Genomic DNA, 14,044 nt, shown 5'->3' on the forward strand with positions numbered 1-14,044 from the left:
AAATGAATAAAGAAAATACCATATATATATGTGGTATTTTTATATATACACACACACACACACATATATGCAATGCAGTCTTATTCAGTAAAAAAGAATGAAATTGTGTCATTTGTAGAAAAATGGAAGGAATCAGAGTTATGCTTTTAGTGGAATAAGCCAGTCTCAGCTAAGTGTTACATGTTTTCTTTCATATGTGCAAGGAGAAAAGGGGGACATCGTTTTTAGTCAGTTTTTTATCACTGTGACCAAAATACCTGTCAAGAACAACTTAAATAAGGAAAAGTTTATCTTGGCTCATGGTTTCAGAGGTTCAGTTCATAGTGGGCCAACTCCATAGTCCTGGGACCCAAATGAAGCAGAACATGATTGCAGAAGGAAATGGTGAAGGAAAGCAGCTCAGGACCTGGCAATCAGGAAGGAGAGGGAGGGAGGGAGGGAGGGAGGGGGAGAGAGAGAGAGAGAGAGAGAGAGAGAGAGAGAGAGAGAGAGAGAGAGAGAGAGAGAGAACTCCACTTACCAGACAAAAAGTTGAAAGAGGTACCAAGCAGAGTCTATTTTCAGAGTTGATATGCAAAAGAAACCAGGAGCCAGGAGTGATTGACAAAAAGTTCAGCCGGCATGCTGCAAGCAGGATCATTCATACTGAAAACCACTCCATGGTTGAACTGGGCAACAACAACAGTGTTTGCCATCAGTTAGGGCAAATGACTCCAACAGATGATTTTAGAGAAGGACTGTATCTCCATAGGGCCAGAAACATCCAGGAAGATTGACAAATAACAGATATTAAAGAAGAGCTAATGAGGAACCCCATGATGTATCATATCATAAGAGAGCTTAGCAAAGTTGCTGGTTAGAAAGTCAGTGCATTATTGTCAATATTTATTGACAAAACCAATTAGAAAATTTAGTAAGAAAAAAAAACTAACCTGCTCAAAACAGAAACAACCATAATGTAATTACAAGTAAACATCATAAGTAAGCAAAGTGTATAAAGAGAAAATATAGTAGTTATATTGAGAGATCTAAAAGAAGACTTGAATACATGACAATTTTCTTCAAATTAATCTTAAAATCAATGCCATCTTAAAAGAATTTTACATGGAATTTAACACTTTAATTCTGAAATCTGTAAGAATGTTAAATGAACTAGAATTGTAAAACAACTTCTGAAAAACACAAGAGCAAATTATGTTTTATACAAGATATAAAGTATGTTAAAGACAGAAAGGGTAATACATTGTGTTGCAATGCCAGATTAAATAAATAGATCAATGATTTTTTCAATCTAGAAATAGTCACAATTTTATATGAAAATCTAACTTATGCACAATTGACCATTACAAACCATTTGGAAAGAATGTACTTTGATAATTGACATTGAGATATTTACTTATTCCCTGAATAATTAAATACTAAAATAAATCAATATTAATTGATTCAATATTAATTGAATCAAGATTAATTCTTAATCTCTAGATTTGAATTTGACTCATATTATTCTCCTGTGTTTGGAATCATATATACAAAGATGTGCTTTTGTGGACGTCTGTCCAATGGGTATGTGCAAGTCAATTCCGCTTAAGAAAACCACCATAGTAGAGAAAACTGTAGCAGTTCTTTTCTAAATGATGTGGATAACATATTGACAGATATTCAAGAATATTTTTAAGTGAAAACATGTAAATTTTGCTCACAAAATTATAAAATTAATTATGCCAATAAATGTAATTTTAGTGAAAGTTGAAGAATGTGATACACACATTATATCACCCTTTTTGAACACAAAATAACACAAATAAGTACATATATGTACTTTTTAATCAGCAAATTATATAAAAATTTTGAAATTCCTAACAGTGGATACCTCTGAGGGAAATATTTTCTTCTGAAGAAGAGGAGAAGTTGGAAAAAGAGAAATGGGGACTTATACTTTATACCATGAGGTACTTACTTTTTATAGTATTCATATAGTACTTGAGTATTTTAAACATAGAAGTTTTATACAGTAGGATTGAATAAATGTTTCCAACATTGTAATTACACATGTTGTATGGACATAGACCAGACAGAAATAGAAAAATGTTTATTCATGTGCTTTAGGATTCTTGGCATGACTCTTTTGGTAGAAGCAGCCCATCAACTGGTGTAGTTTAAGTAGGATGACCTCTCCCTCAGAGGAGTGTGCCTTGCTGCATAAGCAATCAGTATATCCCATCCACCTGCTCACATTGGTAGACCTGTGTTTGAATTTCTTTTTTTTTTATTATTTTATTGTAAACAAATGGGATACATGTTGTTTCTCTGTTTGTACATGGCGTAAAGGCATACCATTTGTGTAATCATAAATTTACATAGAGTAATGCTGTTTGATTCATTTTGTTATTTTTTCCCTTCCCCCCCACCCCTTGAATTTCTATTCCAATCAAATAATTATTTTGTTGGGGCTTTGGAGAAAGAGATGCAAACCCTATTCATCTGGACTTAGTTGATTGAGAACAAGTGGCTCAGGAATGCCATGCCATATATTTTTTCATAAGGAAAGCCAGTAGAAGAATGAAGTCAATACATAGATAAGGCAGCCCAGAGATGGGAGGAACTGACTGAAGATATAGTTCAAGTCACTGGATCAAACTGTGCCTGAATTCCAAGTAGTTTAATGCATTACCTATAGTTAACAAGTAGACTAATTTTAGTTATTTTTTTCTCTCGTGAAAAAGAATCCTATTTGTCAGATTTTGAGCAAAGAACTTTTAGACAATGAAAAAACAACATTAATGTTATGCTTACTTATATTGCTATTTAGGTAAATGGAAAGAGGAAAACTTCCAATGGTTTCTTATCTCCTACAGAAAAATAGCATGATCATCAATCACTATTCTACCAATATTCTATTGGAATTTGAGACAAGAGGAAAAGTCAGTATGGAATCCTTATGATCTTGTATTTTTAAAATTTTTTGATATCTTGGCTCTTCATGGATGTTTCTGCATTTATTCTGGTTTCTTAAAGTATTGCATTAAAACTTTATTTATCTTTGTTACTGAGGTTTTTAGGTGTTTCCTTAAATTTGTGCCTGAGGCAAATGCCTTGCTATCTTCGACCTGTACCCAGATGGTTTTCAGGTTCTTTGCTGTCTGAAGTTACCTTAATTTCTCAGCAGAATGGACACAGTAGTAACCCATCTGGTCTTCATCAATCCCTTAGGGAATCAAGAATTCATCCACCACTATTGAGACTACAGAAGGCTGACAGTTGGCATCTGAGCCCCTCTCCAGACAGCTGCTTGTGTGTGGAGGCAAAGACATGTCCTCTTCCTGTGGCAGCAGAACTCTGCTTGGCCACCCAAGCTCCAGAGTCCCCTATAGGGACCAGCTGAGGCTGCCCTATAGCCCAGCTTCTCTGTCCAATCCTCCTGTCTTTATGTTCCTACAGATGATGCTTCCAAGAATACTTCCCCATAGATGACCTGCATGCATCTCTCTGACCCTACCTACAAGGAAGCAACCTGTAACAGCACCCTGATCTCTCAACACCCTCAATCTGTGTTGAGTGCATTGCTCCCCTTGCTGCTAAACATCCCTGGCCTTTTCAAGTCTCACTGCCTTCAAGGTGCCTTTTCTAATCATTCCATCCTGTAACACCTATATCCCCACCCAATTCATACTATCCTCAAATACATATTCACAGAATCAATGAACTTCTTTCTTCCCTGCCAAAATTTGCCTGAATGTTCTTTCTGAATCTCTTGGTCATAGTTATACAGCAGGATTTGACCTAGTTTAACATTAGACAGCCACTATTGCAAGTGTTTAAGTCCCACTCCTCCTATTCCTTTGTATATCTCCTGACACCATTATGCCCACTGACTCACAAGAATAGAGTGGTTTCCTGGGCAGGCTATTCACTACTTGGCAGGAAGAAAATGTGTTTCCTACTTAACTTGCATGAAAAGGATTTTTCAAAGTGCCCCTTACAACTCTTGATGGCTCCATAAGATTTCCTGTTACTTAAATGTACTTTTTTAATCTGATAGAATAATACTTGAAAAAAATAGCATTAGTTCCATGTGATGATTTTACAAAGAGAAACCTGCAATGAAAGAGACTAAGAAATTTTTTAATTAAAATGCTAAAAAATACAGTGACCATTTTAAATATAAATTTAGTAATGACTGGCCCTGAAATCTAATGTAATACATTCAATCCTGGTATTAATTTAACATGTTCAATAGTTCCCCCAGAAAGGTAAAAACAATGTCTGATATATTCTCTGAACAAGTTAACTATGTCCTGTAAGGAGGGTTTTTCTTATTATTGTATCAATGACATCTTCTATGGTATTGATGTTGATATTTTAAAGAACACCATCACATACATTGCTTATTTGTATTTCACTTACTCTCAAAATGTTCCTGTGAATTGAGTTAATCTGCACTTCATATATGAGGAGAATCCAGTGCTCAGGGAAGCCACATTATATGTCTAATATCACACAACTAATAAGGAACCACGTATAATCTTTAATCCTGCTCTTCTGGCAACCTTCTAGTTTTCCCAGTATTTGCTCTGCAACTGGAATCTGTTACAGGTCTTCAGCACCAAGCTGTTGACTTCTAACATGGAACCACTTATCATGGTTTCTACCTTCCAAGAGGAAACTTGGTTCATTTCTGATAGTAATCACTGTTTGACCTGCTGGTTTGGATCTGAAATGTCTCCCAAATACACAAATGTTATGACTTGGTACCCAGCCTCTGGCACTACTGGGAGGTAGTGGAAACTTCGAGAGGTGGGAACACAGTGGATGAATATTAGGTCATTGGGTGTGTTCTTTGGAGGGGATACTGGGACCCCAGGTTTTTCTCTTTTTGTTTCCTGACTGCCATGAAGTGAACAGCATCCCACCCCAAAAAACACAAATTGTGCTGTGTTGCCACAGGCAAAAGGCTATGGGACCATGTGATTTTGACTGAAACCTCTAAAGCCATGAGCCAAAACAAGCATTTCCATCTCATAAATTCATTATCTCAGGTATTTTATTACAGTGACAGAAAACTGTTGAACACGGATCTCTACACTTGGTGAACAGCTCTAGCTATAGCAACTCTTCCTGGTCAGAGGTAATGAATCTGAGGTTCATCGTTCTCTCAGAAATAAGAATGAATGTTTTTTATTTTCCATATGGGAAGGAGATATTGACTACTGAGTAGGAATTTTACCTCCCAAAGGAGAGGACAAGTTAGAGTCTTCTGAAAAGCTGAAAATTTTAAGTAACTGATCAAAAGAGATCATTTCTTTGTAGTGCGTGGTCCTTAGTTATAAGGTATTTCCACAAGGAAAAACCAGAATTTTAACACAAATTGTTGCAGCTTGGAGGCAACTAGCCCAAACTCTGATCATTTCTAGGGAGTTCCAAGTAACAGAAGTAGAACACTATTATCCAAGTATAGTTATGATTTTCTAATCACTTCTTTAAAGCTGCAGATTTCTACCAGGCTCTTGAGAGTCCATGTGCACAAAGATGGCGGTAATGTGCCTGGCAGATGTTTCCATGCTCAGGCTTCCCACACGAGCCAACAGTACTTCTACAGTAAGCCTGCGGCTCTGCCCAAAGGCTTTCTCTGGCAAGGTAAAAGGCTTAGGCTACAGAAGGGGAAGACCAAAGTTGTTCAAGGGGGAGATAGGGAACATCCTTCTCCCAGTCAACAGATGTCATTGGCAGCTAAGTATCCTGGCTTCCTTGTCTCCAGAGAACAATTCAAAGGTGTGATCTACCCCGTCTCTCATAAGTCTTCAGATATATAAATATTTAGTTAGCAAAAATTGAAGTTGCCAGGTTAATGAGTGTGGTAAACATTTTCTAAAACCCATTAGAGGGAAGCAAAGGCTCAGTGATATCTATCACTCAACAAAAGCTTCTAGGCAGAGAAAAACAGATACAGACACAAGTGCCGAAGTTTAACCCAGGAAACCACATCAGAGCAACAGGAACTTATATGAAAAAATAGCAGTTCCTGGAGGAAGAATAAGATCAGTGAATACTCAGACCAGCAAATTGGAGAACTGAGTCCAAATCTGAATCCCTTATTCTATTGGTCTGCTTTTCTCCTCTGGTACCAATACCATAATATTATATTGCTATACTTTTGTAGCAACACTATCTGGTCGTCCTAGTTTTTCCTTATAATTAACAGGAATTAAATGAAATTTAGAGTACATTTATCAAACTCCTTAATTGTTCTAATTGGAATTTAGATTGCTTTGAATTTATAGACTAATTTAGAGAAAATTGACATATCAATTTATCTTATAATAAAATGTAGAATATCTCTCATTTATTTTCTTCATCATAGTTTTTAAAATTACTGCACGTGGGTCTTGTTTTTTTAGTTAATTATATTTAAAGTTTTGGTGCTACTATGAATGGAATAACATTTTCTAGATGGTTACTTTTGGCATAGATAAATTTTCATTGGAAGAGCTTATATTCAATTGACCCCACTAAACTCTCTTCTTAATTCATGTTAATTTCTTTAGCCATTCTCCATATAAATGATATCCTTTGCAAATAGTCATTTTATCTTTTTACTTGAAGTTCCCTTCAATTTTTTTTCATATTTCACTTATGGATTGCAAATACTAAGAATAAATATTAGCTATCCAAATAGAATACTACTTTTTAATTGTTATAGTTTGGATATGATATCTTCCTAAAAAACTCATGTGCTAGTGAAGGAATGTTCAGAGCTGAAATGATTAGATTATGAGAGTTGCAACCTAATAGGTGGATTAATTCATTTTGTGGATTAATCATTTGAAAGTACTACTATAGGGGAGGCAGGTTTGGTTGGAGGAGGTATATCACTGGGGGCATGACTTTAGGGTTTTTATTTGTCCCTGGTGTTTCGCTGTCTCTCTACTTCTTCACTGGCATGAGATGACCAGCTTTCCTTCACCATGCCCTTCTCCCATGATGCTCTGCCTCACTTCAAGCTCACACAGTGGAATCCACAGACCATGGACTGAGACTTCTGAAATCATGAGCCCAAAGTATGCTTTTCCTCCTCCCAGTGGTTCTTGTCAGGTATTTTAGTCACAGCAATGAAAAGTTGACTAATATATTAATACAAAGAGTAACTAATATATTATGATTGCATTGAGTTTATTCAGTCTGGGGATATAACTCAGTTGGTAGACTACTTGCCTTGCAAGCACAAGGCCCTTGGTTCAAACCCCAGCACTGCAAACCCCAGCACCACAAAAAAAAAAAAAAAAAAAAAAAAAAATTGGGATTATTCTTATTGCAAGGACAGTTGAAGTTGGGTCAAATTCTTTTTTTTTTTAATAGCTTTTTTTTTTATTATAAACAAATGGGATACATGTTGTTTCTCTGTTTGTACATGGCGTAAAGGCATACCATTTGTGTAATCATAAATTTACATAGGGTAACGTTGTTTGATTCATTCTGTTATTTTTTCCATTCCCCCACCCCTCCCACCCTTCTTTTCCCTCTATACAGTCCTTCCTTCCTCCATTCTTGCCCCCCTCCCTAACCCTAACTCTAACCCTAACACTAACCCCTCCCACCCCCTATTATGTGTCATCATCCACTTATTAGTGATATCATTCGTCCTTTGGTTTTTTGAGATTGGCTTCTCTCGCTTAGCATGATAGTCTCCAATTTCATCCATTTGCCTGCAAATGCCATAATTTTATCATTCTTTATGGCTGAGTAATATTCCATTGTATATATATACCACAGTTTCTTTATCCATTCATCAATTGAAGGACATCCAGGTTGGTTCCACAATCTGGCTATTGTGAACTGAGCAGCTATGAACATTGATGTGGCTGTATCTCTGTAGTATGCTGATTTTAAGTCCTTTGGGTATAGGCCAAGGAGTGGGATAGCTGAGTCAAATGGTGGTTCCATTCCAAGTTTTCTAAGGAATCTCCACACTGCTTTCCAAAGTGGGTGCACTAATTTGCAGCCCCACCAGCAATGTATGAGTGTACCTTTCTCCCCACATCCTCGCCAACACCTGTTGTTGCTTGTATTCTTGATAATCGCCATTCTAATTGGGGTGAGATGGAATCTTAGGGTGGTTTTGATTTGCATTTCTCTTATTACTAGAGATGTTGAACATTTTTCCATATGTTTGTTGATTGCATGTAGATCTTCTGTGAAGTGTCTATTCATTTCCTTAGCCCATTTGTCGATTGGATTATTTGCATTCTTGGTGTAGAGTTTTTTGGGTTCTTTATAGATTCTGGAGATTAGTGCTCTATCTGACGTATGATTGGCAAAGATTTTCTCCCCCTTTGTAGGCTCTTTCTTCGCATTGCTGATAGTTTCCTTTGCTGAGAGAAAACTTTTTAGTTTGAATCTATCCCAGTTATTAATTCTTGCTTTTATTTCTTATGCTATGGGAGTCCTGTTGAGGAAGTCTGGTCCTAAGCCGACATGTTGAAGATCTGGACCTACTTTTTCTTCTATAAGATGCAAGGTCTCTGGTCTGATTCCGAGGTCCTTAATCCATTTTGAGTTTAGTTTCGTGCATGGTGAGAGATATGGGTTTAGTTTCATTCTGTTGCATATGGATTTCCAATTCTCCCAGCACCATTTGTTGAAGAGGCTATCTTTTCTCCATTGCATATTTTTGGCCCCTTTTTCTAGTATGAGAAAATTGTATTTATTTGGGTTTGTGTCCGTGTCCTCTATTCTGTCCCATTGATCCACCTTTCTATTTTGGTACCAATACCATGCCGTTTTTGTTACTATTGCTTTGTAGTAGAGTTGAAGGTCTGGTATTGCGATACCCCCTGCTTCACTCTTCCTGCTAAGGATTGCTTTAGCTATTCTGGGTTTTTTATTCTTCCAGATGAATTTCATAATTGCTTGCTCTATTTCTGTAAGGTACATCATTGGGATTTTAATTGGAATTGCATTGAATCTGTATAGCACTTTTGGTAGTATGGCCATTTTGACAATATTAATTCTTCCTATCAAAGAACATGGGAGATCTTTCCATCTTCTGAGGTTTTCTTTAATTTCTTTCTTTAGTGTTCTGTAGTTCTCATTGTAGAGGTCTTTCACCTCTTTTATGAGATTGATTCCCAAGTATTTTATTATTTTCGATGCTATTGTGAATGGGGTAGTTTTCCTAATTTCTCTTTCTGAAGATTCATCACTTATGTATAAAAATGCCTTAGATTTATGTGCATTGATCTTATATCCCGCTACTTTACTGAGTTCACTTATGAGATCTAAAAGTTTTCTGGTGGAATTTCCTGGTTCCTCTAAGTATATAATCATATCCTCAGCAAATAGGGATAGTTTGAGTTCTTCTTTTCCTATTCGTCTCCCTTTAATTTCTTTGGTCTGTCTAATTGCTCTGGCTAGAGTTTCAAGGACAATATTGAAAAGAAGTGGTGAAAGAGGGCATCCCTGCCTTGTTCCAGTTTGGGGGAATGCTTTCAGTTTTTCACCATTTAGAATGATATGGCCATGGGCTTAGCATAGATGGCCTTTAAATGTTAAGGAACGTTCCCACTATCCCTATTTTTTCTAGTGTTTTGAGCATGAAGGGATGCTGTATTTTATCAAATGCTTTTTCTGCATCTATTGAAATAATCATGTGATTCTTGACTTTAAGTCTATTGATATGGTGAATTACATTGACTGATTTCCTGATGTTGAACCAACCTTGCATCCCTGGGATGAAACCCACTTGATCATGGTGCACTATCTTTTTAATATGTTTTTGTATGCGATTTTCTAAAATTTTGTTGAGAATTTTTGCGTCAATGTTCATTAAGGATATTGGTCTGAAATTTTCTTTCCTCAATGTGTCTCTGTCTGGTTTAGGTATCAGGGTGATATTGGCTTCATAGAATGAGTTTGGGAGGGTTCCCTCCTCTTCTATTTCATGGAATACTTTGAGAAGTATTGGAATGAGCTCTTCTTTAAAGGTTTTGTAGAACTCGGCTGAGAACCCATCTGGTCCTGGACTTTTCTTTGTTGGTAGGCTTTTGATGACTTCTTCTATTTCATTACTTGAAATTGGTCTATTTAAATTGTGTATGTCCTCCTCGTTCAGTTTAGGCAATTCATATGTCTCTAGAAACCTGTTGATGTCTTCGAGATTTTCTATTTTGTTGGAGTATAGGTTTTCAAAATAGCTTCTAATTATGTTTTGTATTTCAGTCGTGTCTGTTGTGATATTTCCTTGTTCATTCCGAATTTTACTGATTTGGGTTTTCTCTCGTCTTCTCTTTGTTAGTGTGGCTAAAGGTTTATCAATTTTGTTTATTTTTTCGAACAACCAACTATTTATTTTGTCAATTTTTTGTATTGTTTCTTTTGTTTCAATTTCATTGATTTCAGCTCTGAGTTTAACTATTTCCTGTCTTCTACTACTTTTGGTATTGGTCTGTTCTTCTTTTTCTAGGGCTTTGAGCTGTAGTGTTAAGTCGTTTATTTGTTGAGTTTTACTTCTTTTATTGAATGCGCTCCATGAAATAAATTTTCCTCTAAGTACTGCTTTCAGAGTGTCCCAGAGATTTTGATATGATGTTTCTTTGTTCTCATTTACCTCTAAGAATTTTTAAATTTCCTTCCTAATATCTTCTGTTATCCATTCATGATATAATAGCATATTGTTTAATCTCCAGGTGTTGGAGTAGTTTCTGTTTTTTACTCTTTCATTTATTTCTAACTTCAATCCATTATGATCTGATAGAATACAAGGTAGTGTCTCTATGTTCTTGTATTTGCTGACATTACCTTTGTGGCATAATATATGGTCTCTTTTAGAGAAGGATCCATGTGCTGCTGAGAAGAAAGTATATTCACTCTTGGTTGGATGGTATATTCTATAAATGTCTGTTAAGTCTAAATTATTGATTTTGTTATTGAGATCTATGGTTTTTTTGTTCAGTTTTTGTTTGGAAGATCTGTCCAGTGGTGAGAGAGGTGTGTTAAAATCACCTAGTATTATTGTGTTATGGTCTATGTGGTTTCTAAAATTGAGAAGGATTTGTTTGACATACATGGTTGAGTCACTGTTTGGGGCATAGATGTTTATGATTGTCATATCTTGCTGATTTATGCTTCCCTTAAGCAGTATGAAATGTCCTTCTTTATCCCTTCTGACTAACTTTGGCTTGCAGTCCACATTATCTGAAATGAGGATGGATACTCCAGCTTTTTTGCTGAGTCCATGTGCATGGTATGTTTTTCCCCATCCTTTCACCTTTAGTCTATGGATATCTCTTTCTATGAGGTGAGTCTCTTGCAGGCAACATATTGTTGGATCTTTCTTTTTAATCCAATCTGCTAGTCTATGTCTTTTGATTGATGAATTCAGGCCATTAAATTCAGGGTTATTATTGAGATATGATTTGTATTCCCGGTCATTTGGTTCATTTTTTAAATTTTATTTATTTATTTTTTTTTTTTGACACAACTTGGTTCCTCCTTTATTTGACAGTTCCTTTAGGATAATTCCTCCCTTTGCTGATTTGCTTCTTTGTTTTTTATCTCTTCCTCATGAAATATTTTGCTGAGAATGTTCTGTAATGCTGGCTTTCTTTTTGTAAATTCCTTTAGCTTTTGTTTATCATGGAATGATTTTATTTCATTATCGAATTTGAAGGTAAGTTTTGCTGGGTATAAGATTCTTGGTTGGCATCCATTTTCTTTCAGAGCTTGAAAAATGTTGTTCCAGGCCCTTCTAGCTTTTAGGGTCTGGATTGAAAAATCTGCTGATATCCTTATTGGCTTCCCCCTGAATGTAATTTGTTTCTTTTCTCTCACAGCCTTTAAAATTCTGTCTTTATTTTGTATGTTAGGTATTTTCATTATAATGTGCCTTGGTGTGGGTCTGTTGTAATTTTGTGTATTTGGAGTCCTATAAGCCTCTTGGACTTGATTTTCCATTTCATTCTTCAGATTTGGGAAATTATCTGATATTATTTCTTCAAATAGATTGTTCATTCCTTTGGTTTGTTTCTCTAAGCCTTCCTCAATCCCAATAATTCTCAAATTTGGCCTTTTCATGATATCCCATAGTTCTTGGAGGTTCTGTTCATGATTTCTCACCATCTTCTCTGTTTGTTCAACTTTGTTTTCGAGGCTAAATATTTTGTCTTCAATATCTGAAGTTCTGTCTTCCAGCTGTTCTATCCTATTGGTTATGCTTTCTATGGAGTTCTTAATTTGGTTTATTGTTTCCTTCATTTCAAGGATTTCTGTTTGGTTTTTTTTTCAATATCTCTAACTCTTTATTGAAATGATCTTTTGCTTCCTGTATTTGCTCTTTTAACTGTCGACTGGTGGGATCATTCAATGCCTACATTTGCTCTTTCATCTCATCATTCAATGCCTGCATTTGCTCTTTCATCTCATTGTTTGCTTCCCTAATCATTTTAGTTATGTACATTCTGAACTCCCTTTCTGTCATTTCTTCTGCCATGCTGTTGGATTTTATTGATGTATCATCTATATTTGTTTGGGGCATTTTCTTCCCGTTTTCTCATATTGTTGAGGAATCAGTGGGTCATTAAGATATTGCAGATTTCCTCTACTGACTTATAATGTCCCTGAAGATTGCTAGTATATCCCCTCTTATCCTTCAGTAGCCTGCAGTCTTGGAGGAAGTTAATAATGCAGTGCTCCACAAGGAAGCTGCCTCTCTAGGATTGGTGACCCTCAGGTGGGGTATATTCCCTGCTAGTGGGCAGAGGTGCCTCCACTTGTTGACCAAAGGTCATCCAAAGGGGAACTAGGCTGCGGGCTGAGGCAAGGCCTGTTTGGGCCTGTGTCTCTGGTTTTACCGTCCTTGTGGGAAAACCTCCCCCAGCAGGGAAGACTCACCCGGTGGGGAGGTTTTGCTAGTCAGTTGCCCTCCTAGAGGTTCCCCTCAATCTACAACTACCGCCAGGGGTGGGCTGTCTTCCTCTGCAATGTTCCCAGGGGCCTGGACCTACCTCCTGGGCCTTGGAGCCTCACCCTTTGCAGGCGAGTCTCCTTAGGCTGCCTCTCCCAGATAATCTGCCCGCAGTCCTGGAAACTTCGCTCCACCCCTAGGCGTGTCTCTGTGCGGCTCTTCCAGCAAGAAGCCACCTAGCTCCTGGGACCCTGCTCTGTACCTAATCGCCTGGCTATGCGACCCCTCCTCTGAGCTGCCACCTGGAGCCCCGCACAATAGCTCCGAGACCCAGAGACCCACCACACACCTCTTCCTCTGGACAGCCGCCCGGTGTTCCGACGCAGTCACTAGGAGTCCAAGCAACTCACTTCACGTCTCCTCTTCCTGCCAACCGCCCGTAGCCTTAGGCAGTCACTCTGAGTCCAAGTGACCCGCCCTGTTCCTCCTCCTCCTCGGGGTAGCCTCCCGGGTGTTCAGGAGCGGTCACTCGGAGACCAAGGGACCCACCGCACTCCTCCTCCAGGCAGGCCATCAGTGTTCAGGAGAGGTCGCTTTGAGTCCAAACAACTCACCACTCGCCTCCTCCTCTGGCAACCGCCTGTGGCTCTGATGCAGTCACTCCTAGACCAAGCGACCTGCCGCGCTTCTCCTCTTCCTCCGGGCAGCCCCCCATTGTTCAGAAGCACTCGTTCTGAGTCCAAACAGCTCGCCACGCAGCTCCTCCTCAGGCAACTGCCTGTAGCTCTGATGCAGTCAGTCCTAGACCAAGGGACCCGCCAGCTTCTCCTCTTCCTCCAGGCAGCCCCCCGGTGTTCAGAAGCGGTCAGTCTGAGTCTAAACAGCTCGCCACGCAGCTCCTCCTCAGGCAGTCGCCCGAAACCCCAGTGGTTGCTCCGAGTCCAGCGCTGTGCTGAGCCGCCTCCTCTACGATGATCCCAGTTGTCCGTGTTACTGCTCCAGTGGGGCGAGGGGTGTCTCGCCGAGCAACTCTACTTCACAAAGTTCCCTGCGTTCCGGGGCTACTGCCCCATTCGGGATGCCTCCCCAACAGGAGAGACTCACCCGGCGGCTTTGAGTTGGTCCCAAGTCTCTCACTATCTCCTCTTT

Source organism: Sciurus carolinensis, chromosome 6, assembly GCF_902686445.1.
Source record: "Sciurus carolinensis chromosome 6, mSciCar1.2, whole genome shotgun sequence".
Classification (NCBI taxonomy): domain Eukaryota; kingdom Metazoa; phylum Chordata; class Mammalia; order Rodentia; family Sciuridae; genus Sciurus; species Sciurus carolinensis.